This window comes from Zonotrichia albicollis, chromosome 5, assembly GCF_047830755.1.
Source record: "Zonotrichia albicollis isolate bZonAlb1 chromosome 5, bZonAlb1.hap1, whole genome shotgun sequence".
NCBI lineage: Eukaryota > Metazoa > Chordata > Aves > Passeriformes > Passerellidae > Zonotrichia > Zonotrichia albicollis.
In genome coordinates, this window is record NC_133823.1 from 41,277,641 (window position 1) to 41,305,034 (window position 27,394).

The following is a 27,394-nucleotide window of genomic DNA, read 5'->3' on the forward strand; positions in this document are numbered from 1 at the left end:
GTTTTACCTACTTGTTTACTACTAAGAGGGCATCTTGCTCCTCTTCTAACCATGATAAAGGGGTGTGGGTCAAATAAGAAGCTGATGGAGAAGACCTAGCACAAGAGTACCCAGTATTCTGGCCTTTGCATGTATTAGAACAGCTTAACATTTCAATGTGTAATTGGAAAATGCTTATGCAACCATTTTGGCAGAGATGCTTAAGAGAAACAAAGATTGCTAGAACTGCACAATTTGCAGAAAATAACTTCGTGCCCTTGTTATAGCCTGGAAACATGGATTTTCAAAGCAAAAGCTACAAGGATGAAAGAGAATAGAAAATTAAAGGAGCATGCATTCCTCTAGCAGAAAACATCCTTTAAATTTCTGTAGTGATTATTTACACACTTTGGCACTTGAAAACTTGAATATTTTTTACTCATGTTGTCAAAAAATGGATTTTGCATTTAAATTAGGATAGAAGGCAATGATAATGTTATGAGATGAAAGCAATAAAACAAAGAAAACCATGAAAGGTCGGCTATGCTTGGCATAAAATAATTGTCTCTAGTGGCAAGAGAAATAACATATATAGCTAGTAGAAACCATAAAAGCTCTCGAGTATTGTTGAAAAGACAGGAATTACATATAAATCAAGCTATACCTTCTAAAAATAAAAAAAAAAACATGCTAGTGCTTGAGTGCTAAGTACACTACTTAGTGATTGCTGTACAATTTTATTTAAAATAAATAATAAATATTATGCCTTCATGATTCCATATTTTTGGTGGAAAATAAAAGTAATAAATTCTTAAAAAAAACAAAAGAGTCAGTTTTATAAGGAAGGTAAGCTGAACTTAAATCTTGTGAGATTTTATTACTTTTCAGAAAGTACAGATGGTATAATTGCCTTTCAAGACTTTAAGTACAATATGCACTGTCATAACATACTTTGAGATAATTTATAGGAAATAGTCCTCACTGCTGTATTTGAATATAAAAAAAATCCTTCTTGTATTTTTTTGCTTGATTTCACAATATGGAACAATATGTGAACTGGTAGGTGAAAAAGCTTTTTTGCAAAAATGTGGTCAAGAAAGATGTTAGAAGTAGCTTTTACTTCTTTCCTTCATTTTTTCAAGTCTTGAATTAAAGCTAATGAAATAATGAAAGAAGCAAACAATTATGAGCTGAAATAATTAAACTAGAATTCTATCAATTTCATTTTCTTATATTGCCAAAAGAGATGGCTGAGGTTTTTTTTCAAGTGTTAGCATAATGTATTATAAAAAGGTGTTTTATTAGGAAATTGACACAATACAGGATAAAATTCTTCCTTAGCTTCTTTTTTTTTTATTTATTCAATCAATCTGGTTCTAGGTGCTTAAATTAATCTGGATTAAAGCAATGTGAGTTAATCAAAAAGCTAAAACACTTTTACTTTCAATTGCCTACAAATACTATGAAAAATGTGAATATATGTAGATTTTGGAGCTTAATTTATATTGCATTATATTGCAGTTAAGAGTATGGATATGATAGTTTATGTTTAACTTTCATTTGATGCACTTTATAATGACTTCTTTTCAAAATGCAACTTTGTTGTTATCCTAAGTTTACAGTTATGATTTTCCTACATGTCATTCAGTAGCTTCTGCTTTATTGCTTATTTGAAAATGTTGCACAGAGAGTACTTGGTGAATAATTAAAGTTGGCCTCAAAAATTAAATCAGATCCTTTCAAATAGGTAAGTTTCTGATCAGATCAGGCTGTAAGGAGTTGATTTAATTCTGATGAACTAATGTCTGAAACTGCAAACCCTAGGAAAACAACACTGATTTGCTCTCAAACTGGGTCCTTAACACTTTTAGGGTTTTGCATCCAAGTGTTGTTTCAATGAATAAATAAGGAAAGAAACAGTACTTGGTACATTTGGTCATCTGACAATTTATACTTAGCAGATTTTCTGTGTGAGATTGAGCTGGTAACCAGAGGATATTTTCTTTCAATTTTGGGGACATGTAATTTTGATAGCACTGAATGTTTATGCCTCTGGGCATATATGATGTACCCTCTGCATATACCTTCTGCTCCAACCCACTGCCTGCTACTGACACCCATTCAGAGTGTGGGAGTTTGTCTGAGTAGTTGTAACAAACTTTCCACTCCCCTGACTGTGCTGAAACCACACAGTGGAGTAAATGGATGAGTAGCAACATCCTTCCATCCCTCAGGAGGCTGTCACTGCAGAAAGCCTGTAGGTGTTTGCAGAGCAGTGCCACAGAATCTTTGGGCTGGGCACATCTCCACTCGCTGCAGAGAAACAAAGGGGTGAGACAGATGTGGAGTTCATGTTTTCTCCCGTTCACCATTTCAAACTAATAAAGAGTCACAGTTTTGTCTTCTAAGAGCTAGGCTGAAGAGAGAGAGAGAGACCAATTTCTTTTCTACTGTGCCAGATTTTCAAAACAATCATAGGAACAATGTCGAAAGTTTATATAAGCCTCTTTTATAAAGAAATTGATTCCATTAAAGCAAAAAAAGAGTTTCAAAATATGGCAGAAAATGTCTAAAAATTATGTACTGAAATTCATTGATTTTATGCATAAAAGCACTCAAATTATTTGAATTATTTTAGTTGTGACAGAAAGAGATCTATGGAACAAGTAAAGGGTGTTGCCAATTTAGAATAAAATCTTGGAGATTATGGAGAAAATATGTTCTTCAACCATAAGAAAAGAGTAAAAATATCTACTGTGTTTAATATAGGAAATGTTCATCAAATGTTCATCAAGTGTTCATCATCAGGTTTTGACTCCATTGCTCTTGCTCCACTCTCTGGAGCTATTCCTACAGCTTGCTTGCAGAAGAATAGGAATTCTACTTTGAATAGGAATTCCTACCTTAAAGGACCCTGTAAACCTTTCTGCCCCTCACCTGCCTCATCCTTATTTCCTCCCCTTTTAACAAGAACAGTGTGATTGCTAACAGCAAAAACCAGGTCTTAGCTACATACAGCTCATTATTTAGCAGAAAATCTCTAGATATATGCTCTGGGCTGCAAAGTGTTAAAAGACCACTCCCATATTTGGCTGTTATGCCATATTGATATGAAACAGGAGTTAATTGAAAAAAAAATTATTTTTGCTATTATATTTCTTCAAAGATGCCATGTCCATCTTTTAGCACATTCTATAAAAAGGCATTGATACTGATATTACTGACTGGTATATCTACTTCTGTTGCAAGTATTGTTGCTGTTTTCACAACAACAACAACAATAATAACAACAAAATAATATGACAACCTGTCTTATCAGGTAATTGATTTCTATAGAGAATTAAAGAAAACAATGACATATATTATGACATATTAGCATTTCCACCAATCCATGTGGCTTTGGAGAAGTGATGTGGAATATTATTAATAATTTTTTGAGCATAAAATTTATTCATTTAATTTCAAAGGCTGTTGTCAAAGCAAAGAAATAGGCTGAGGAAGGAAAAATAATGAAATATAGCTTTCAGTAATGGCTCAATTTCTTGTGAATTGTTTTTGCAGTACTTTTAACAGAAAACATTTGGATAAATGTAATGCAATTCTCACTTTGACAGTTATTGAAATTGGTCTATGTGCTTGTTGCTCAGAGATTATACGTAATCCAAAATAATTCAGGATTAGTTGCCAAATTAATAAAGGCATTAGGCGTACATTCACTTGAATTCTTGGAAGGAGCACAATATGCTTTTTCTTACAGCTTTAAATAAACTGCAGAGCAGATAACTATTGATACAAATTCTTATGTTCAGTGGAACTAACAAGCAGAACTACATTTGCAAAACACTGAAAATAGTTTGATTGGTTTTTGTTTTTGTTTTTTTTTTTTTTCCAAAAGAATATTTATTAACATAAAATATTTATCAAATTTGTGATTGTTTCAGTAAGTCCCTTGGTTTCATATAAACTCCTCCAGAACTCTGAGAAAAAATATTTTGGCTTCTAGATATCTTGAAATTTTCTTTGTTTGGAAGATCTGCTTCTCTGATGAGCAGTTTTAAGGGGCAAAATTAAACCAAGTGATTCAGCTTTTAAAAATATTTTTGGCCCTACTTAATGAATCTTTTTTTTCCCAGACTTTTTTTCAACATACAATGACCATATTCTTGATTCTTTCAGTCACCAGTTGTTAAAATCTTTTCTAAAGGCCCCCCAAGCTATTAAGGGAATATAATGCATTCCTGCATATCTCTGTGAAATTAATTAAATTTCTATTTCTTTATCAGATAGTAAATAAAGGGATATTTGGCCTTTTAATTTAACAGATATTTTTACATTTCAGTGTGCTGATAAATTGTTCAGAATTAAGCTAAATTTCATAAGTTACAAGGAATCTAATAACAATAACAAAGAAGGAGTTTAGAAAGCTTGAATTAAATCTTTTGCCTTTTAATCTTTTGAGAGTTGCCTGTATGAGCTTCATTCTGTCATAAACAAAACAAAGGTTGCGGAAAGGAGGAATGAAGTAGAGGGGGAGAAAGGAAATAAGTTAAGACTCAGAAAATTATACCATGATGGATTTTCATAGCAATATAAAGATTTAAACCAAATATATGAACTTCTTTATGAAAAATATTTTCTTAAAATTTAGTTTGAAATTTCTAACTTCAGACCTTAAAATATGCAAAATAAGGTAGGTAGCTGGAAAGAGAAAAAAAAAAAGCTTTTTCACGGTTCAGTTTTTGTACTAACAGATAAAGTTTCTATATCTATTTAAGGCTAATGCATGCTAATCAAATAAGCATACCGGTTAGAATTCTGGTCTGGTGCTGTCTTCTACCAGGTATAAACTATGCTTACAAACATGCCAAATATAAACTGCAGTAAACATAAATATTTTCTGTTAAATTGTCTCTTACAGTTGTTCAGTACATCTGTACAAAGCAAATAAGCAATTGTTCATTTAATAAGTTTCACAAAATCTTAATATATTTTAAAAATTTGAATTGCAACAGGCCTCAAATTATTATTACTTTTTTTTTTTTTTTTTTGTATGGAATGGGCAAATTTGGAAGTAACTGCCCTTAAAGCGATAAGACAATTTGTGCTTTAGATTATATTGTTAATGAAATTCCATTGTAATGAGGATAACATAACAACTATACTAATTGGATTGCAATCAGAAAATTTTGGCCTTGAAAGATTTTAAAGCTGATTACTGAATGCCATAGTGAAACAAATGAAACTCTTTATCTCTGTTTTGGTAATATCTGAATTGCTACTAAGCATTTCCTCAGCAAAGATACTTTCTAAGTGATGACAGGCCTAAATATTCCTATTTAAACACCAAAGAAGTTTTTGCAGCCACCTTTATTCTCACCAGCACAGTTGCCTGGTGCACATCTGTAGAACAGCTGCCATGAAGAAAAGGTGAAGTGTTTTTTGGTCAGGATGGGGGATGAAGAAATCAGCCTCATTCACAGCACTGATAGGAATGAGCTGGAGACCTGCCCTGACAGAAAGCTCTCTTGAGTTGTGTCTGCCTTGTGCAGGTACAGCCTCCTGGCTGACCCTGCAACATCATCATGGATCTCTTGTAGGGTTCTCTCTTGATTAGGGTTGTCCCTTTTTCCCCCCACAAAACACCTTTGGCAAAGCTTTCAAGAGTAAAGCCTTTATACAATACCACTTTCAAGAAGCGCATGAGCAAATTTTGGTGTTGCTGTGATATACAACACAGGAAAGAACATGATGTCTAATTTTAATTTTTTTTTATTGACCCACCATATTTGGATTCTATGTAAAAGGAAAAAAAAAAAAGTAAACAAATAATGGAGTCTGAATTTTGTTTCTCCCTTAGTAATTTAAATTTAAAAAATAACCTCAAATTAGCTTCAGGGAGATTAACTCACTACCTAAAACTCTATGTTATTTTCTCAAATCAAACAAGCAGACAGAAGTGTTGCCAGTTAATGCATTTTGTGTTTATGCCCTTCTTTAAACAGTGGGTGTAAGTATCTACCAGGGTACTTTCAGAAGCTAGTGTATGCAGGCTTTCGTGGCATTTTAACATAAACGATTGATGTGGAAAGCAGTGTAAAACTCTAGAGCACACATCTGCTTTGGTTGTAAATGCCTTATAGCAGTTTATGATGCTGGCATTGTGTCAGGCTCCTAGATTTTGTGAAGCTGTTGGACTAACAGCACTAGAAGGAAGCATTTTATCTTCCTGGATAGAAACAAACATCAGAAATGTTAGTGGAACACGGGCTTCACAGTCTCCTGAAAGAACAAACTGCAGTGCCTCAGTAACTATAAAACCAGGATTGCAATCAGTTGAGCCACTGCCAGCTATCTCAACATGCGCAGCAATATTTTTAGGAGGGTGGCTATAGGAAGGCAATGTACACAACATCATGGCAGCAGGGTTATTGTGCAGCATGAGTTTAATTAGAGGCCAAATGCAAGTGCTTTTTATTTGGATATGGCTAATTTCTTTTGGAAAAGGAAAGAAGAAAGACATCAGACACCTCCTCAGAATGTTTGAATCTTGGACTGTGTGCCTGTGCGGTATCTTTCTGGCAGTCAGGCTTTGAAGAAGACTGGCTTCCACAGAAAAGGGACATTGAGCAACACAGGGTTTCAGAAAGAAATGAACAACAGCGCGTCTCGCTGTGTGTTCTTGGTGCAGCTCCTTTGGTCTCTTTGCACAGTGATCCACATTGCTTTATTGTTAAGAATAACTCTCATCCTCAGAGACCCACAGTGATAGTCCCTCCCTTCATGGAAGGTAATGGGAAATTTGCCAGTAACCTCAATAGAGACAGGAATAAATCATTTATTCTCTGCTGCTGAAACACATGAAAGCTTGACAAATCTATGAATAGGTAGATTCACCCTCTTCTTATTTTTAGAGTCTATTTTCAAATATTCAGAATGTATCTTCAATGAGAAAACTTATCTAGACTCTTAGAGTCTTGGCCACTATGAATTGCTCTCTCCTGAAGTAAACTATATTTTAAAGTGACAATATTCAACAGCAATAGTAGTACAAGGTGTATTATTTATATATTTCTGAAAAGACACAACTTCCCAAGATGGTCCTACTTTTAATGGATACCATGAAGTGAAAACCAGAATAACTTCAATAACATCTCATAATTTTACAGTCTAGCTGTAACATTGAACATGATTGTTTCTTGAAGTCTTTAATTTTTCTCTGGTTAAACATGCAGCTGGCTGATATTTTACCCTCTGTAATTAATACAATTGGGTTATACAGAATATAGGATATAGGAGAGAGTGGAACCCAACCACAGAAATTCCTTGAAAGAACCCTTCAGAGGAATATATAGGAATATTTGTATTGCAAGTTTAAATGAATTTTCACATTGGATAATCCTTGCAGAGTTGAATTTTATGAAAGAGTAAACTTGGTTTGCAACACTCAAAGAACATTATTAGTTAAACAGCTTTATTTCATTATGTGGCTGCTAATTTAATATTCCCTTACAAGCTTGAAAATAGGCATGTTTTTGTCATTTCCTCTAAAATCATGCTTGTTTGACTTCTCTACCTTAAAAGGTACAAAAATACTTCAAAGAGCAGTTCTCTTATGCAGAAACATTTTTTTTTTTTCTGGCAGCTATAAAGATTTGTTATGTTTGGAATATTTCATGTTTATTATGTTTTTGCAGAGGAGTTTTTTCATAGTTACCATGCCACATTACAGAGTTATCACAAAACATAGGAGGTTGGCCAAGACCTCATCAGATCATCTAATGGAACTTCCCCTGCTCAAAGCAGGGTCAGTTAGACTAGGTTAGCATGCCTAGCTAGGGCTTGAATATCCCAAAGTTTCCTGGGAAACCTGTGCTGGTATTTGACCACGTTCATGGGAAAAAATATTTTATTATGTTTAAAATTAATTTTCTCTATTTTAATTTGTGCCTGTCATCTCTCATCCTGTCACTGGGGCATGCTGAAAAGTATCCTGCTTCATCTTTTTTTACCTTTCCCCATCAGATTTTTATATACATGATGAGATCCTCCTGAGCCTTCTCTTCTCCACGCTGAGCACTCCAAGCTTCCTCAACTTGAGCCTCATATGCGACATGCTTCAGTCCCTTAATCATCTTTGTGGTTCTTTTTTTGGATTTTTCTCCAGTATTTCCAATTACTTCTAGTATCAAGGAGCCCATCACTAGACCCAGCACTCCAGATGTGTGTTACCAGGGCTGAGTAGAGGGCAAGGGCCCCCACTTTGCCCTATTAGCAATGCTCAGCAGCCCAGAAGGCTGTTTGCCATATTTGCCAGAAGTACATCTTGCTGGCTGATGGCCAACTTGTTATCCAGCAGGACCATTTTTTTTTCCCAAGATTTTTTTATTTTCAAGCTTTCCATTATTTGGTTATATATGGGTAGAGGAAACATTAGAGGAGATACTGGTAAGACCAAATTTTCTCTACAAATATGACTTCACTCTTACATTCTTGTGATGACAGAAACAAGCCCAAGGAGGAGATTTCAGTATCTGATTCTAATTCATCTCCTTGAATCTAATTAATTTCACCAGTTTCAAATTAAGGTGAAATAGGGAGTTGGTGTGTTATTTAAAAGCTGTTTAGGGGAGAGAGGTTCTTGGAGAGTGGTGGAGAGCAAAGCAAGGAGCTAGTTTAGTAGGTGAGATCAAATTACTTTTTAAGAAAGAGGTAAGGTTTTAATGAGTTTTTGTTGTCTGTCTTGGTTTTTTTTGTTTGTTGGCTTGTTTTGTTTTTTGTTTGGTTTTTTAAAACGAGAGGTAGCTCAACAGTTTCACAAACCATGAAATACAAACTCCTGGTAAGCAAGTTAAGCTGCTCTTAATTTGTGTATGGGGTCTAAATATGTTAAGTGATATAAGGGCTGGTAAGTAACCTGTCCTCTTTCCCAACCTAAATCTATGTTGTAGTTATGTCCCTGAAATTAGAACATTTATTTGCCAACACAACCCCCCTGGACTTTCTTGTACTTGAGGTTTTTTTCTTCTCAGTATTACATGTGTATGTTGCCCCTTCCCACAGGCAGCTCTGTGGCACTCAGCCACTGTGAAGCCTGCTGTCTGTACAACTCGTGTATAATTGAGCTATGCAGATGCAGCAGCTGAGTCTTTCTTAGAATTGCTGCCTATGTGATTGAGCTGAAATACTGGAGTTGTAGTGATTATGCAGATGAATGATGCTTATTGATGCAGGACTCTCCAGTACAAGTGAGGTTGCAAATGCCCGAAAATCTCTTTACATCCCTGTTGTGAGAAACACGTTGGCTTTAGACTCCTGCCCAAAGCAGCTGCAGTGATAGTTACATCTTTCTCTCTAGTGATCTTCAGAGTATCTCACTGTACCTTGCAGCTGCCTTCAGCCTTTTGAGGATTAAACAGCTGGGTAAGATATGAGCATTAGACTTTTACTGAGAGCTGTGAACGACTAAGTGTTTGAAACTTCTGGTATTTTAGCAGTGTTTGAGTCTGCCTGAAGGTAAAGCTTTAGTATGGGAGGAATATCAGGTTGTTTGCTGTCAATATTAAAATGCACAAGCTTCTGTTAGAGCATCTACTGTGTATAGGTTTGTTTAGTAAGCTGTCAGCTACTGATCTTCAAGCAAGCCAAAATTCCTTATAAAACATTGGTTGTTGCTTTTGATTTTTTCATAATTGTGTCAGCACTTGATAGTGAAGAAAATGCCAGTTTTTACTAATAGTGGAGGAGGCTTGTGTTTTATCACTTGTTTTAGTTACGTTCTTTTTCTAAGGATGACTTTCTGTGTACACTCTGAATAATTTTGTGGTTAACATTTTGTTGCTTCTAGATTTAGGTCTTAATTTTTAGGGGGAAAGTCAGGATATCAAAGAGCCTTGAACAACATAAAGAAAATACTTAGCTCTCTCTGTTGGCTTCCTTATGTAAATGTCTGTATTTAAAGAAAGGCATGACCTGGTTTAATCTGCAAAACTCACAAAGAGATGAGTAGCATCCCTAACTTGAAGTTCCTGTCTGCTGGAATGATTTCTTTGAATCCCAGGTGGTCTAGAGTGGCTGCTCAATGCTATTGATTGGAGACATTTGTTCTCTGCTGGAATATTATTCAGGCAGCTGTTATACAAACTGCTCTCATTTTTGTTTTGCCTCCACTCTGTGACCTTAGGGTATATTAGAAAGTTGGGGGCAAAACAAAAAAATTCATTAACCTGGTAAACTGCCTTTTTCTTTAAGCTTAGGTGCTGACAAACAGTATCAGTTATCTCTGATGCTTTTTACTTCTGCTTTTATTCAGTGTCTTCAGGGAAAAAAAAAAGAGCGATAGCTAGACAAGTTGTATGGGAATTGCAGCAGTCAATGGAATCTAAACTCTGCCTGTTTGGTTGGATTTTCTTCCTGTTGTTTTTGAGTAAGAAGTCTGTGTGTACGAGGTGAGCTTTTGTGTTGAAGGTTTTACTTCAGTAGCTTTAGATGCAAGCAGCCATTTAGGAAGTCTTTTATCTTCAGGGTGTTTTAGCAGTTCAGTGAAAAGCAGACATAACTGTCAAATCAGATTTTATTTTTATTATACTACTCAAGGGTAAGTGTCTTCACCCATGAATATCCCCTCCAATTCACTGTGACCACAGGTGTTTCATTGTTATCTTGATTTGATAAGGGCTATCTGCACTCTAGTGTAGCACTTATTGGAGGAGTTGCTGAAAAGCTGATGTTTATTTTTAAGTCTTGGATCAGAGAGTGTCAGCATATTTAAGGCAAGAAACCACTTTGCTCTGACAGATGACAGGGCTTTACTCTCACTTTCTTTGCCCACAGGACTGCCATGGCTCTGTTTGAGCCCGGCACTCCTCAGGAGTAAGAGGAGAAAGGAGTGAGGAAGAGCTGTGTAAGAAAGAACAGTAGGAGAAAGCACAAATGGCCCCTTAGTGGTCAAAATGAAATCACCCTAACCCTAAAGTTCTGCAGGCACTTGCCATCCATTCAGCAATGTGTGACAGCAAAAAGTGAGTTCTAGTTTTACATTCGTGTAAGCCTGTACCCTTAACAGGGAGTTTAGTAAATTGTAGCTAAATGTGTGATCTTGAAAGAAAAAACATGGGATTTTTTTTTGTGTGAAATAGAAACAAAAGCTATATTTTTTTTAAAGGAAGTGACTATTTGGCAAGCATTCTTCCCTAGAATGGTAATTTCCAACATAAGGAACTAGTGACATGACAGGAGGCACTGAATGAATTCTCATGCTATATTTAGAGACTGTTTTCTGGATCCAGCTAGCAGCAGTACTTGACTCCTGGCCTTCTGACTTTATGCTTTTTAGACACCCTTATGTGAAATATTAATAGTGAGACCTTGGAAACTCAGTTTTAAATACTAATTCAAATAGTGCCTTTGTCAGGAAGGTTCTTTTCCATACTTAGTGTAAGATTGCAACTTTCTGAATTGCGAAGTGTTCGTTTTTGAGACAACAGAGTACTTAACTGCTTATTGCCAAGTGGTAGGGATAAGGAAGTCATCAAGAGATGCATTAGAGTGCAGGATGGTTGGGATGATATTTCAGTTAAAATACGTAATATTTTGATATAACCATTATGACCTGTATGATGTTATTAATTCCAAGCACCTAACAGGAAAAAGGAGTTTTGACTAGTCACTTTTCAAAGAGCTGTTCATGAACTGTTATATTTTTTAAAGATCCATGTATTTTATAAGAATGAGATTTTGTAATATGCTGGTAATTGTAACATGGAGTATTAGAGCTATTTAACTGCTCTTTTCCCAATGAAAGCTTGATGCAAATCTGCTAAAATTTGTGGTTTCATTGGTAAACCTAGAATCAAACAAAAGTGACCAAATCCAGGGCACCAGGGCAAACCTGCCTGTAATGGCAAAGTAACAGGGGAGTCCTAAGCAATAGTTCTTTTTGATACTTGCCTGATATCCCCCCCAGTTAGACACAGAAAAAAAAATTTCAGGCATTTGAGTCATAAAAATAGCTACTTGTTTAAATTAACCTCTTTATGAGTTTTGCAGAATAAATTGAATGATGATATTAGACCTTTGTATAAGGGCAAACAGCTGAGCTGCTCTTTACTGAAATCTGAAAGAAAACAAAGGTTTGCAAAAAGGATTAACTTGTGCCATAGGACACTGGAATAGGAGCAGATGCTGATGGTCTGTGCAGCAGGCCATGCTCTTGCCCAGGCAGCTTTGGTGCCCAGGCTCATCAGCTTCTTGGAAGAAAATAAAAATGACACCTGATACTGTATTTGAATGGTAACAAAATATAGTAACAGTGCTTTATGCCAAACACAATGACAAATTAGAGCACTTCACCAAGTTTTGCATGATCAATGTGCTGCAACGTGACAATTAAACATCATTTGGATCAAGGAGTAACTGTCATATCCAGCCAGTAGGGAGTGTTTGAGTACCAATTTGGCACATGAACATATGGCTGGAGTCCATAATGACTGATGCAGTGGTAGATCCCTCTGAATTTGCAGCTGTACCTCATCTGATGATAAAGCAATTCCAGAACCACGACCTAAAAATGTCAAAATATTTCAGGTTGCCACAACAAACTGTTTAAGCATGCAAAAGTGTTGTATTTCTTTCAATTTATATTGACACTCCATTCAGCAAAATTAGACCATGCTTTTTTATTTCTGTAAGATTTGTACTCCTCTAAAACGAATCCCAGCCCATTTGAAAGCTGCCTTTTGATTATCTGCAAGAAATTACTTCTACACATACATTACACTTGTTGGCAGGGTGTCAATACATTTCTATAGGCACTAATTCAGTAATGTATTTCATCACTTCTGGATTTAAATTTTTTTTTTTTTTAGAAGAATCACAGATAAGCTTCTTTCATTGTGGGAATAGTGTCTTAAAGAAAGTGGACTAATATGCCATAAAGGCTTCTCTGCACAAATATTCCAAGCAATTTAATTTGAAAACTATACCCTAGAATAAAATTTCGTTGGTAGAGTCCAGAGAAAAACCTCTGTGTGCCCAAACTTGGTAAAATTATTTGGGGGATAAAGAAACTCTTTTCCAGGAAAACAAGATAATACTGATCCAGAATTTAGAGACTGACTAAATCACACAGGTTCTATTTTTACTTAAACACTGTTTCCATCGTAGGAGGGAAGGGACAGGTGAATGTTTTAGACCAGATGCACAATGTCTGCATAAAATATGTTTACCAAAATGTGTAAATGGTACCTCTACAAAAACAAAAACTGTGAGATATACTTTCACTGAAGTGAAATGCCTTCTCTGCTCAGTTAAATCAACAATTACCCCCAATACTAAATACAGTTGAGTGAAGATAAAATGAGCAGTTCATTCTGCTGAGAATTTTACTTAAACACTCTACTATCTGAGATATTTAATTAACTAACTCAATTTCTGAGACAACAGTCATGGTTCTAAATGTTCTTGAGTTTTTCCTTCTTAAGAAAGGCTTCATAAGAAGGAACCTTGTTTTATTTCATAAATGTTGTACTGTTTTATTTTGTTTAAAGTTTTGTCCACTGTTGAATTTCAAAAGATGCTGCTTTTCTGAATTGTCTGCATTGGTTTGTCATCACCTTTTGTCTTTTGGAGGCTAAGCTATCAGAGGCCTTTGTGGTTTAGCTGGTATTTGGGCTTATGTGTTGCCATTAATTCTCTTGCATTAAGCTTTGCCACCCCTTTTAAGAGTACAGGTATCTCCAGTTGTGACAGGTCTGCTTACAGCCTGTTCACAAGCCACAGGTTTCTTTAATGAAACATATGGGAGCAACCAATGCTATAATTATCCAAATAATTGCACTACATATTGCCAGCATCTAAGATCAGATGGCCAGTGTGTGCTTGAATAATCAAGGCTCCCTTCTCACAGGCTACAGTTGCTGTAGTTAATTTTGTCTTTCTTGGAGGTCAGTGAGTGGTTTGTATAGTTGAATTATAGCTATTCAATTGCTGTTCTATTAGTGCTATTGTAAAATTTATTCTTAATCTTAAAATCTTATCTAAAACACAGCTATCTCATTCCAAAGTTTAAATGTAATTACTGTGGGGTATTAGTTTACATTTTAATGGAAAAAGGTACACCTATTCTACTTCCTTATTTTATGGATGAAGGGATCTTATAGCTGCAGCCTTTTTTCCCCCAATCATTAAAGTGAGATCTTTTTGCTAATGGGACTAAAGTCCTTTATCCTACGGCTACTAGTTTCATTGCCCACTTGAGCAAATAAATCATTCACTTCAGGGAAGAAATTTATCAGAAGAATTTTAAGAAGGTGCTTGAAAAATACTACCAAGCTTCTGTTTTTTAGAATCATGGGCAAATCAACATTTTGAACAAAAGATACAGATTATCTCATCATGCAATACCTTCATAGCAGGATCATCAGAGAAAGAGTGAGCACAAAATTCTCTCATAAATATTTTCTATCAAATTATAAACTCCTATGTGCTTTTATCTATATGCATACTACACAACACTTATGCTCAGTATAAACCAAGTATTTTAAATTCATGTGGCTTTCTTAGACTCTATCTTCAGTGAGGGAAACTATAGTTCTAGCTGTCAGTATAACCTTAAATCTTGTTGTGCATAGTACTACACAGTGCACATAGAAGGGAGTACTGCTGTAGAGGGATGTCTACTCCAGACCTGATTTGTGCAGTCGTATGTACATGAAGGTTATAATGAAGCCAACTCTCTTTTGTTCCACTGGGTTTGTTTACTTAGATATATTCTAGGCTATAAAATACTGTGATGCAGTCTGGCCAGTGATTTTTCTGGTGTTTTGTCTCAGATAAAGCATATTATGCCATGAGTGAAATGTGACTTAGTATGTTGAATGCAGCTGGTAATGAGCCAGTTGAGCCCTTTGTGCGATGAGCATCATGCATGTGAAGCATAAAATGTGTGATGCAGGGTAATTTTTGTTTTAACCACACGTAAGGCCTCTGTGTATGACAATGCATTAAGATCAAAGCATTCACCTGGCATCCAGCAGTACATGTGGAGTGCAAGCTGTTCTTGGAACCTGAAAGGCAGAATTTCCTCCCAGCAACTGCCTGGCTTTGTGCTTATACCTGTTACACACTTCAGTTTTATAGTAATATTTTGAAATCTCTGAAGTTACTAATGGTTGCTTTGATGCCCTGGGGCCTTGTCAGAAAGAATCCTATAATTGCTTGCAGTAGAGTATCATCGAGTGTCATTAAAATGGATGGTTCATTGTCTCAGGCTCCTGGGACTCAAGCTAACAAAACAGCAGATCCAACTGACAGGCAATACTTCCCATTTGGAAATGCCTTATTTGGTGATATAACCATGTACTAAAACTATGCACTGACATCTCATACAAGCACTTGAGTGACTGTGTTACTAAGAAAACTATGAGTAGCCTCTGAAAAGTACTTGGAAAGGCTTTCAAGACTGCAGTTTTGTCAAAAATTGTGATAATGGATCTATTAATATGGTACTGGAAACATTACTAAATTTTTCTTCTAGGCACAGGTAGAGAAATAGCAATCTCATATGCACTTTGGCTTAGAATGCATTATCAGTCATCTAACTTCTCATTTGAAAAATAAACTTTTAATGCAATAAGGCCAGCACTCTCTATGGGAGGTATCATTATTGGGGAAAAAAAACTAACAACATAAGCAGCAACAACAAATGTTCACTGCACAAAAACCCAGCTAACCTCATAAAAACCAAAACTCAAACCAAAATGTGTTAACAAGGTTTCATTACATCTGCCAAACAACACTTGCCCAATTTCATTGTCTGTTTTGGAGATAAGGAGCCAGCTAACTGGAGCATGCTGGTGAGCTTGCACTGACTCTGAGTGAGTGCACAAAATATTTTTGTTATTGGTTCCTTAGATGGGCCACTCTTGAATGCCACCATGCAAATATTGCAATAAGACTAAAGCTCCTAAGTTAGAGAATGCAAGAACTTAACCCTGTAGAAATGAAAGGACAAGGTACCCTTGCTCAGAATACATTAATATGTGTCTCTGTGTCCATAAATATGTACATACATACATACATACCTGCATTTATGTCTATATATGCATCTGGAATGGATGTATGGAAATATACCACTAGTGATTGAAAGAGGAGGGGAATTTTATGATGAAGATCTAACCTGTTCTTTTTTCCTGAGGATGTAATTTATAGTGGGTTAATGGAACAGATACTAGTTTCTGTCAGACTGGAGGCGACAATGTCTTCACAGTCACATTTATCCTTATGTTAATTGCCATAATTAAGTTATGTCATAATTAAATGAGTTCTAAGACTTCTGTTTTTTAGGTGTAGAAAGAGGAGTGAAGAAGACTCTCATAAAGGTGACAGTCATCTTAGCAATTATAGGTGGGGCTGACAGCACTGTGCTTCTTCCAGATGGGTGATTTATAACTTTCTAACAGTGCTTTGACATTAAACATTCAGGTTCAGAAAACACAAAATGCCACCTCCGATCAAAGAAATACTGAAAATCCATAGATTGTATCTAGTACTAATACTCAATCCATGTTCATTATTGATCTTCCCCAAGAAATCTGCATGTGTTCAAATGCATCATGGGGAATGCAGTTAATTATTGGGCTGGTTGTCTGCTTCTCTTTCCTTACATTACTTTTACTGTCTCATTCAGAAAGAAAATTTACATTGAATTTTGAAATGTACATTTTATAATTTCACTAGAGCCATTTAATTTTCATTTACTCAAAGTTGGTTTATATTTTAACTTAAGACTTTATTTTTCTTTACTCTTTATTTATTTGTTCCTATTTTAATTTCCTTTCCTTGTAATAATTCCTCTCATTATGCAGTTGGCTTACAAGGAAGATGAGGAGAAATATTTCTCTGAATGTGGTAAACAATATCTTCCCTTTAATTAGTTACTAAAAAATTAGCTGTTTGATACTGAGCAATGATTGGATTTACATCAAGCTGAAGCTCTGAGGTAATTTCCAAGGAAGTATTCCCTTTTCCAGTCCTTTTCCTGCCATGCCCTCTGATCTCCCACATATCCTAAGAGATTAGTTGGTCAGGAGCTTTGAATCCTTTTAGAAATGAAGGAAGTGTAGATGTTTGTCATAGCAACCATACTTATTAAGTAGTTCATATTTTTAAAAAGTGATTAAGCCAAAGACTCATTCAACATGGCTTGAAGAAAACGTTTTCAAATTTGTTTCCTTGTGGTTTTTTGCACTAGGGGAAACTTTTGCTTTGTGTAATTAACTTAAAGAATACGTAAGGTCTTTTTTCCAAAAGGTATTCACTGAAAACAAATGCAAACACTTTTAAATTGAAGTACTATTACAACAGCTACTCTAGCTGCTTCTTTTTTTTTTTTTTCACTTATCAAGTACTTTGTACTTTCACTTATCAAGTACTTTTATGCCACACCATCTACTTCCAGGACCATGTGCATTCAGAGGTCATGCATGTCATTAAGTGTTCCTTTACTACTGGCTTTGTTCTGACGGATGCAGTCTATGGCATCATAAAATAATTACAAGGGAAATAAGAAAATGCTCTTTCTTCTGTAAGTTAAAAAAAATGAAACCTTGTAACTCTTAAAAGCAGGCAGTTAGGAAGTATAAAGAAGAGCACTTTAAAAATCTGGAAGTCCTTCTAATACAAGAAATTTTCTGAACGTCTGGCTCATGAATTCTTTTTTCAGGGATGTAACTCATTAACATCCTCTGTCATGCACTATGTAGGTGCTATTCCATCTCTAACCAGTAATTGGCTTCTAAGTCATCTTGAGTCAACTCATCTATAGGCAGTTCATCTATCTAGAATTAATAAAAGAACATTTTTCTAAGTACAATCAAACTTTCAATAAGGAGCAAGTAATTTATATTTGAGTTTTATTTCTTTATGGAATAGCTTTTGCACATTCAAGTGATATGGAGGTGAAAGAGGATGAGGGCCACCTGTTCTTGACATCTGCACCTTTAATTGCATACTGCCATTTGAGTGTATCTCTGGCTGAAGAAACCTTTCTGCAGCAGTGATTGAATTATGGGGCCTGCTAAGATGCACGTTTGTTTCAACTTTTCTTTTTTTTTTGTTTGTGTCAGTAGCTTTTGATCAAACCTGAGGGTACCAAATAATGACATATAAACACAAATTGTTTACCTGACATTGTTACCCTCCTCAGAGCACCTGAAGAGCCTTACTGTTAAGTGTACTCTTTCAGGATAACAGCCTCACTGCCCTTCTCACTGAAAATCCACTACTGACCTTTCTCATGCTGCCTGTACTGTCCAGAGCAGGATTGCTGTGACTGTAACTCCATGTGAATGCCAAAACCAGCTCAAAAGCCTCCTCTTGAAACACAAATTATGTATCTCAGTATGTGCAAACTGGTGGGAGCCTCAGTGGATTCCTCTGTCAAATTACATTTACTTAATAGCTGTGTTTTTATACCATGGGGAAGTGTGCAGCAGCTGTTCACCTGCAAACAGGGGTGTTTTCTGCTGAATGCTGAACTGACATTCTGCAGTTTTGGGAGGCTTTTCATTTCCTTACAGTTCTGAGTTTCATACCTTGCAGTTTTCCTCTATTTCAGCCTATTTCTCAGTGTGATGTCAGGGACATGGCTCGACTGTTTTGTGTGTTTTCCTGCCACGCAGCCAGGTTATGTTCGAGGGGTTCCAGCGTGCTTCTTGAGGAGGCTCATGTACTTTCTTAAATCCTCTTCACAGTCTTATGGGTACTAGCTTGTAGAGTAGATCAGATTCAGTAATCAAGCACCTTTTCCCCTTTTAGTATGTCCCTTTTCTACTATAGTTTCTGCTGCTGAATAATTTCCTGCAAGCTAAAAATATCTGTTCTATATCAGGCTGTTTTAATCCTTTTATCACTGTTCTGGACCTGTGTCATACGCTGGGCAGTCTGGCCCAGCCCAGGATCTCAGGGTATTAATGTACTTTAGCGAACAGGTCACTTATAGTTCTCAGTAGGCTTTGACTTGGGTAATAAAATATGTCCAGGTTTTAATACAGCTTCAAGCCAAAGAGGAACCAAATTTAAATTGATCTGTTATTATCATTAAAACTTGATCTTATACTTTAGTCATAAGGTATTAGCCAGAAAAAAGAAAAAAGCTGAAAATAAAGGAAATTAGGCTAAGTAATTGAGACTTCCCTGTGCCTTTCTTTTATTTTACTGAACATAACATGCCCACTCTACAATTTTCTTTTTGATTTCCCCAAGTGACAGTAATATCCAAGGACAATTTCCTTAAAATTAGCTGTGGAAAGTGAATGCTATCGAGTTGCTAAGAGGTATATGTTTGTCTCTCTAATGAAAGATCGCTTTAGCTACTCTATCTAAAAGGCCCTGCTTATGGATCTCTGCAGTCGCATTTGTACCTACAGATAGGCTAGCAAAAGCTTTTACACAGCAGTACATATCAGTAGAATTAAACTAAAAACAATTCTACCAAAACAAAAAATCTAATGTTGTCATTCAGACTTGTGCATTGTTTTAGGAAAACAATGAATGGGGAGTATTGAAAGAAAAAAAGGAGAAAAAAGGCTTCCAGTTAGAAATTCCTGTATGAGCAGGCTCAGGTATCTGAAATTTGTTTACAGTTGTATGCTATGGTGCAATTTTATTGTCAAAAAGCAGTAAAATGTATGTGGCAGGTTCAGGAAAGGGGAAAGAACACAGCTGAAAGAACATCTTGTTACATTTGTTCAAATGAGATCCTCTGCTGCTCATACTTGAGGACTGCTGTGAAAGTCAATTTTTGTTAAAAGTGGTTTTTTGTAATAGGCTTTAGTCTTAATTGAAAGGATGAAGAAAAAAAACCCCTGCCTAGTCTGTGGAAGACAGGATATGAACTCCCCCATCATTATTTCACTCAGGAGCTAGAAAACTGTTTTCAAGCAACATAAATTAGTTGTATGCTGCCATATGTATATGTTTGGCCTTCTCCTGATGCTGTATATTGTACAACTGCAGTAGTTCACCTGTTTGGCATGACTTGTATTCTGAAATGACAGATTTAAGTTTATCTAGCAAAAATAGTAGAGAAGTAAATTTAAAAACCACTTTTGAAATACACTTAGTACAAAAATGATCACAGTAATATCTCAATAGTTGAGAAAATAATGCAGACCTGATGTTGTTGACTAGAGGTTCTCTATTATTGATGCAAGTAATTTTAACTGGAAACCTTTCAACTGGCTTCTGTACTCTCTGTATAGATGTCTGCATTGTAGAATGCCTCTTGAATCTTAATGTGCCCTTTACTTTCTCAGCAGTAGCACATTGGCCAAGATGCATGCTTGCTTTCTGTAATCTTCTGATAACATAATGTAAGCAATGTTAACAGATGATTTAACAGTAAAATAAACATGTCATGTTTTACAGAGGTCAATTCGGTAATATTTTGAGGCTAAGGGTTCATGCAGACCAGTGCAGTGTTAAAAATATCTGAAGTAGATTGGGTTTTGTTCTTTTTTAATCTGATATTGAATCTGAATTTTCTGAAAACAAAACTGAATAGTCTAGAACTCGGTATAGTTTCATTATATAGCCCCCTCACCTAAATGACCCATCCCATTTTGTCCCTTATTTAGTGGTCTCTTGTTGTAGGACACTAATTTTAGCAGAACAATTCAGCTATTTAGGAGTTATGCTGCAGATTTAGGAAAAAATACTGATTGTATATGATTTCTGTTTCCCACTCCTTGGAACATAAGAGCCATAAACAGCCTTGCTTTTGATATTTTTGCAGTGTGTCCTGAAGATGTTTCTGCCACATAGTGTGTCTTAGGAAATAACTGGGACACTGTAAAAGTCAATGTGCTCCCTGAATACTTGTGAGCTGTAGTTGTAATAGAAATTGTTACAGATAGAACTGCTAGCACAGTGTATGGTGAGCCCATCTGTCAAAGTCCACCCTGAAACTTCTTGGTATGTTAAAACTATTGGGTTTGGAATTGGCCCCCATTTGTCTTGATGGAGGTAATTCTGGTTTTTTCCCCTATAATTTCAAGTTGGAGTTTTTCTCAATCTTCTAGGGATAAAATGAAAAACCTTATGCTGGCAAGAATAACACTGTGCTGTTGATGGAATATTTTAGGATGCTTTTTTCATTCTTGTGTCTTAAATTTTTTTTCTCCTAAAGTTTTCAAGGTGGTCAAATCAATCATTGCAACATAGTACCCTTTTACTATAGTAACATGGTTTTTGAGTTCTTATAGGGAGCATTTTAAAGATGAAGAAAAGCACAGAATAGATGATGAAAATTTCAAAAAAGTAAGGGTTAGATAGAAAGGATATGTGGGAGAGGAATATGTCATCCTACAAAGATTTTCTGAAGAGAAAGTGACAGGTATAAAATATACCATTTTCTCTGAAGCTAAAATAATGAAACTATAGCCTTTGATCTGTGCAGTAGATGAAAAAAGTCACCATGTTCCTTCCCCTTCTTGCCAAGGTATCACCAAGGAATCGCCACTCCTGGAGCAGGGAGAACCCTGAATTTGTTCTTAACTGGTATGAAGTTCACTTGCAGTAGTCTCCTTGATGACACTGATGTTAGCCAGGTTTCTTTGTAGGTCCTGTCTCTAGTACTGGAAATTTGTGGAAGTCCAGGTGTCATAAATGCGGAGGTGTTGGTTTGTACTGGCAGTGCCAAGAGCATGCATGAGAATGGTAGGAGTGCAGTTATGACCTATGCTTGCAGCCAAGACATCTTTGGTTGGTAGGAGCATGTTGTTAGGCTCCCATTAGTAACTGGGGAAAGTAAATGCTACTTATGTGCCTTGTTCTTCCAGCAGCTGCAGGTCTCCACTCAGCTGAGCTGGCTGACATCTGACAATCAGAATTATGACTATTGGTATTCTAACAACTCTTTGAATTAAAGAGCTGTAATAGAACAGTAGGATTATAGTTGTTGGAGACTGCCTTCTAAGGGGAACAGAGGGCCCAGTATGCCAACTGTGTAGGTTTAGATTAGATATTAAGAGATTCTTTACTATGAGAGTGGTGACACACTGGAACATGTTACCTAAAGTTGTTGCAGATACCACATCTCTGGAAGTGTTCAAGGCCAGGTTGAATGGTGCTTTAAGCAGCCTGGTTGAGTGACAGGTGTCCCTGTCAACAGCAGGGGAATTGGAAACAAGCTGATCTTTAGAGTTTCTTCCAACCCAAGCCATTCTGTGCTAGTTTCCTACAGTTCTTTACTTGTTAGTGTCATGGACTTCAGAGTACTTCTGAGTTCCCATTGGTCATACCCATCAACAACATTGAGTTTTGAGGACTTCTCTACATTTTATTGTCATGGCAAAGATTGATTTATGATGTATGTGCACCTTTATTTTATGTACTAGTTATTTATCAATACAAGGTTTGCTGGTTCCTCTTTCTTTGCTGCTTCTGTGTTTCCTCAGTCCTGTCACAGTTTGGACTGCAGAATCTGCAGTCTCCTTCTAGGGGTGAAAAATGAAAGTAAGCTTCAGGATAAAGCAACTCTTTTGAGAGTACTTTCTTATGAGATTAGTGTTGCCCTTTTATGATATAATGGATTCCAGCTTTGGCTGCAGTGTCACAGCTTTCTTCTCGTGCTGCTTACTATGCCTATCTTTATCCACAAATCTTGGGTAAAATAATGTATTTCATAAAGAGACAGCAAGATGAGCTCAAAGCTTTGGCCCAGTCCCAGAGATCTGACATCACTGGCATAAGTGAAACCTGGTGGGATGAATCCTGTGACTGGAGTAGCCTGTTGGATGGTTGCAGGCTTTTTAGGAGGGTTTGGAAGGGCAGAAGAGGCAGAGGAATGGAACTGCATGCAACGAAAGAGTTAGAATATATGAAAGTCAGTTGTCAGTGGCACAGTTGCGAACCTCTGGATAAGAATGAAGGGGCAAAAAGGTACTGCAGATGTCATATACGAGTGTGCCCTAGTCTTCCTAGCCAGGACAATGACACTGAAAAATCATCCTTTGAGGAACTAAGGGACACCTGCAAGTCAACTGCCCTTGTCCTCATGGGGGACTCCCACTTGCCAGTAATCAGCTGGTAGCATCACACAGCTGGTAAAACTGGTGCCAGAGGATTCCTAAAAGCCCTGGATGACAGCTTTGTGGAGCATGTCATAAGAGAGCTGACTTGAAAAGGTGTCCTTGATCGGCTGCTTGTCAGCAGAGAGGATTTGTGAGAGAAGTGGAGATCGGTGGCTGTCTTGATGATGGCAACCATGAAGTGATTGAGTTTAAAATCTATTGATGGGAAGAAAAGTGCCTGCAAAACCTCAGCTGTGAACATGAGGAGAGAAGACTTTGGGCTGCTCAGGGCACAAGTGAGTAAAGTCCCCTGGGAAAATGTTTTTGCAGATGCTGGGGTCCATCACTGCTGGTCAATTTTTAAACATCACCTTCTTAAGACATAGGAGCAGCCAATTCCCAAATGTCTCAAGTCAGAGGCAGAAGGCTGACTAGGCTGAACAGGAATGTTGTCATAGAAATAAGGCAAAAAACAGAAGGTGTTTGATTTGTTCAGTCTGGAGGAGACTGAGGGGAGGCCTCATTCCATCTTCACATGAAGTGAGAGGGCCAGGTACCAATCTCTTCACCCTGGCCAGTGACAGGACTCACTGAAATGGCATAAAGCTGAGTCAGGGGAGGTTTAGGTTGGATATAAGGAAAAGGTTTCCACCCAGAGGGTGACTGGGCACTGGAACAGGCTCCCTGGAGAAGTGGTCACAGCACCAAGCCTGACAGGGCTCAAGAAGCATTTGGACAAGAGTCTCAGGCACATGGTGTGATTCTTTGGATGTCCTGTGAAGAGCCAGGACATGGCCTCGATGATCCTGATGAGTCCCTTTCAGTTCATCATATTCTATGAAATTAATTTTTGAAAACCCATATCAAGGCATTTGCAATCCTGAAATTCTTAACTAATGTATGATAACTATGTAATGATAATGGATATAACTGTAGTAATTTTTTAATTGCACTGGCTTTATCAACTGTAGAATGTCCTTGAGATATAGCTGATTTTTAACAAGCCACTTATAAAGACAAACAAGGCAAAGTACTGTAGCACTACTCAAATTTTATCAGTATTAATTCACGCTCTATATTTAATTTATTTTACTTGATAACTCAATACTTTAATAGTAGATTTAATTGAATTAAATTGAGATTCTGTGCAAGTAAAGCAATTCTAATTCTCAATACAAAAATTAATTAGAATAAAAATTAATATTTGCTTTCATAATTATTTATTAACATAGGCTATTTGACAAAATACTCCATGGGTGTTCTGGGTTCATTGATATCTTAATTTATTACAACACCTTCCCTTCATTATGTTTCATTTGGAAATTTCAATGGACAAGCATAAGAAGCTGAGGCACCAGGAGATACCATGAGGCACCATGTTACTGTGGTAACATTCATCTTTGAGCAACCATTGGACCTATAAATATTGTGTGAGCAGTTAGACTGGCCTGCCTAGAGCTGTGTAACCACTAGTGGGTAACACCAGGAATTTTGTGTGTAACTGAGCAGAGGAAGTCTTTCAAGGTCAGAGAAGAGGTACAGACTATAAAACAATGTAGGGGTGTTGTTTATGTACACCTGCACACTTCTTTTTACTATTCCTGTGTTGGATTTCTGTCTGGGTGTTTGTTGGGATGGAGTTAACTCTTCCTAAGAGACTGTATAGTGCTGTGTTTTAGATTTAGGATAAGAATGATGTTGATAACACAGAGTTTTGGGATCATAAAATCATTAAGGCCATCGAGTCCAAACTTTGGCCTTTTGGCTGTTACTGAGCAGTGCTTGCCCTTAGTCATGGACTTTGCTGGTGCTCACCCCAGCTGTGAGGAGGCTGGGTGTGCACCAGGAGTTGGGAAGGGACACAGCCAGGACCCCAACTGGCCCAGTGGATATTCCACACCATGTGGCATCATGCTCAGCCTATAGCAGGAAAGCTGGCTGGGGACCACTGCTTGGGAACTGCCTGGGCATTGGCTGGGGGTTAGTGAGCAATTGTATTGTGCATCACTTGTTTTTTGTAATCTCATTGTTTTATCTTTATTATTATTGTCTCCTCAGTTTCTGTCTTATTAGCTGTCTTTATCTCAACTCATATATTTGAATTATTTTCCTCCAATTTTCTCCCCCATCCTGATGGGGGGGAAGTGAGCAAGTGGCTGTTTGGTTTTTATCTACCTAGTGGGTTAAACCATAACATTTTCACAGGCATGTGAATTACTCTGAGAGTAACTGGATATAACTTTTTGTATGGTTTCTGTGTACCACATAGGATATTAGCATGTAGTAATTTGACGTATTTAGATAAAGAAAAGTATTAAACAGATGGTTCATACCATTGAACGATACTATTTCTCAAGTCTGAAGAAAAACCCTAAGGATTTAAAATATGTGATACTTTCAAGATTTTTCAGATAATATCTCTGAATTTGCATTATTCTATACTGATCGCTGCAGCAAATATTTAGGCAATTCTTCTAGATTTGTTAGCAGACTTCAGATTAAATTATCAGTTTAGGTTAATGAAACTGTTGATTTTGTCAGTAAAGTGGTTTCTTAACTGATATATTTTTATGGAGATATGACTGAGTTTGATTTACTGAACAAACTAAAAGGTTTCATTATGCTCTTCTCCCCATATAATGAGTCTATGTAAAACAGGTTATTTATGCTGATTGGTACGCTTGCTGAAAAATTTGTGTCCTGTGGCTTTGCATAAAAGTGCGACAAAGGGGAGCTCAGGTTCTGCTAATGCTCTAAATTTTAATAAAAATTTCAATAGCCATCTGAAATTGAAAAAAAAAATCACTAATTCTCAGTCATTATAAGCACCAGGAACCTTTGTTTTATGCATGAACTAGTGTTATGCTATTAATATCAGTATTCTTGCTATATATTTATTTGACTTTTTACCTACTTTATTTCTCAAAATTGTCTTACAGTAATCTCAAAACCTGAATATTATGAAGGCTTGAAAAATATCCAACTAGCTAAAGTGCTTACAGCAAATAATGGAAGGACTGATCGTTTGCGTTAATTTCTGTCACAATACTTCATCTGTGATTCTTTTAGACTGTGAATTGTACACATCAAGTAGAGTGCTCTAATTTAATCAATGGGCACATTGAACTCTATCTCAGTGTTCATAAGTCTCATGAATTGAGGAATATAAATGTTTTTGGTGTTTATAATTGAAAGACAACTAATGTACACAAAGGGAAGATAGGTGCCACTTTTTTAAAATGGAAGTGCTAGAGAATCAATTTACTGCAGACATTTGTATATACTCTGAACTTGTTGCTATAATTTCATAAATATTATAAATAACAAATGCAGTTTCTACATCTCCTGGTGGAATGTAAATAGCAACTGTTGTTTACATGCTTGCTGCCTGGAGACTCAACATGGAGCTACAGAAAGAAAAATCACTGCTGAATAATATCCATCCTATGGTGAGAGTTCTCCTTTCTAAAAAGCTTTTTGTAAGCTTTATGCACAGACTATTTATGTCTCTCAGGTTCAGAATGAATGAAAAATCTTACTATTACAGAAAGGTTGAACAGCTTGCTTTCTGGAATAAGCATTCAACAAAACAAATCTGGAAGTGTAGATCTGCTTTTCAATGAAAATGGCAACATCTTTGCTGGCTTTTGAACAGCATGAATGTTTGAATCCCATTGCACAAAACTAAATTACTGGTTTCCACCACTGCTGATATGCACACACACTCATTTCCTCTCTCTGCCCCTGCTCTGATTTTATATGGTGTTGTACTATGAATATTGTGTGTACAAACAAAGCTAAAATGGATTTATTTAAAAAACATATTATCCACAAAGGTGCTGTATCATCTGATTTATCCAAGTTTGCACAGCAATATAGGGCTGGTAGATGTCTATAGAAGAGAGACTGGAGGTAGAGAATCTGTGAATTTGTGCCCTAAATATTGCTGTTTTATTTGAATAAATAAGAGAAAGAAGTTGGGGTGGGAGGCAGCAAATGTTCTGGGACAAGCTTTGAGTATGACCCTCCTGTTTTTCATCAAAAAGGCTTTACAGTTTGGTTTTAACTGAACAAATTCCATCTACAACATAAAAATCCTGACCCCCAAAACTATCACAGAAAACCTCATGGCAAAATGAATCAAAAGCTTTTAAAATCATTAAACAAAAACCTTTTGGTCTATTCATGATAAATGATGCACTCAGTGTTCTAAGCTTGAAATATATTGTGTACAAACTGTTACTCTAAGACTTTTCAGTTGACAAATTTGTGTTTTTCTTAAAAAAACCCCAAAACTAACAACCTCCAAGTAATTTTTCCAATTAGTTTTCAAAGATTGTTTGTAA

General features: G+C 36.4%; 1 protein-coding gene across 9 annotated transcripts in view; it reads left to right on the forward strand.

The window, feature by feature from the left end:
- The window catches only part of SGCZ (sarcoglycan zeta), a 391,625-nt gene that overhangs the window by 55,580 nt on the left and 308,651 nt on the right, over positions 1 to 27,394 (forward strand). Inside the window, exon 1 of one of the 9 annotated variants that reach the window (XM_074541472.1) lies at positions 9,142 to 9,399. The exons of the other annotated variants lie outside the window; for them this stretch is intronic. The gene's annotated coding sequence lies outside the window, so the exon portion shown is untranslated. Of the gene's footprint in view, positions 1 to 9,141; positions 9,400 to 27,394 lie in introns of those variants that run through there. 9 annotated transcript variants of the gene reach the window in all.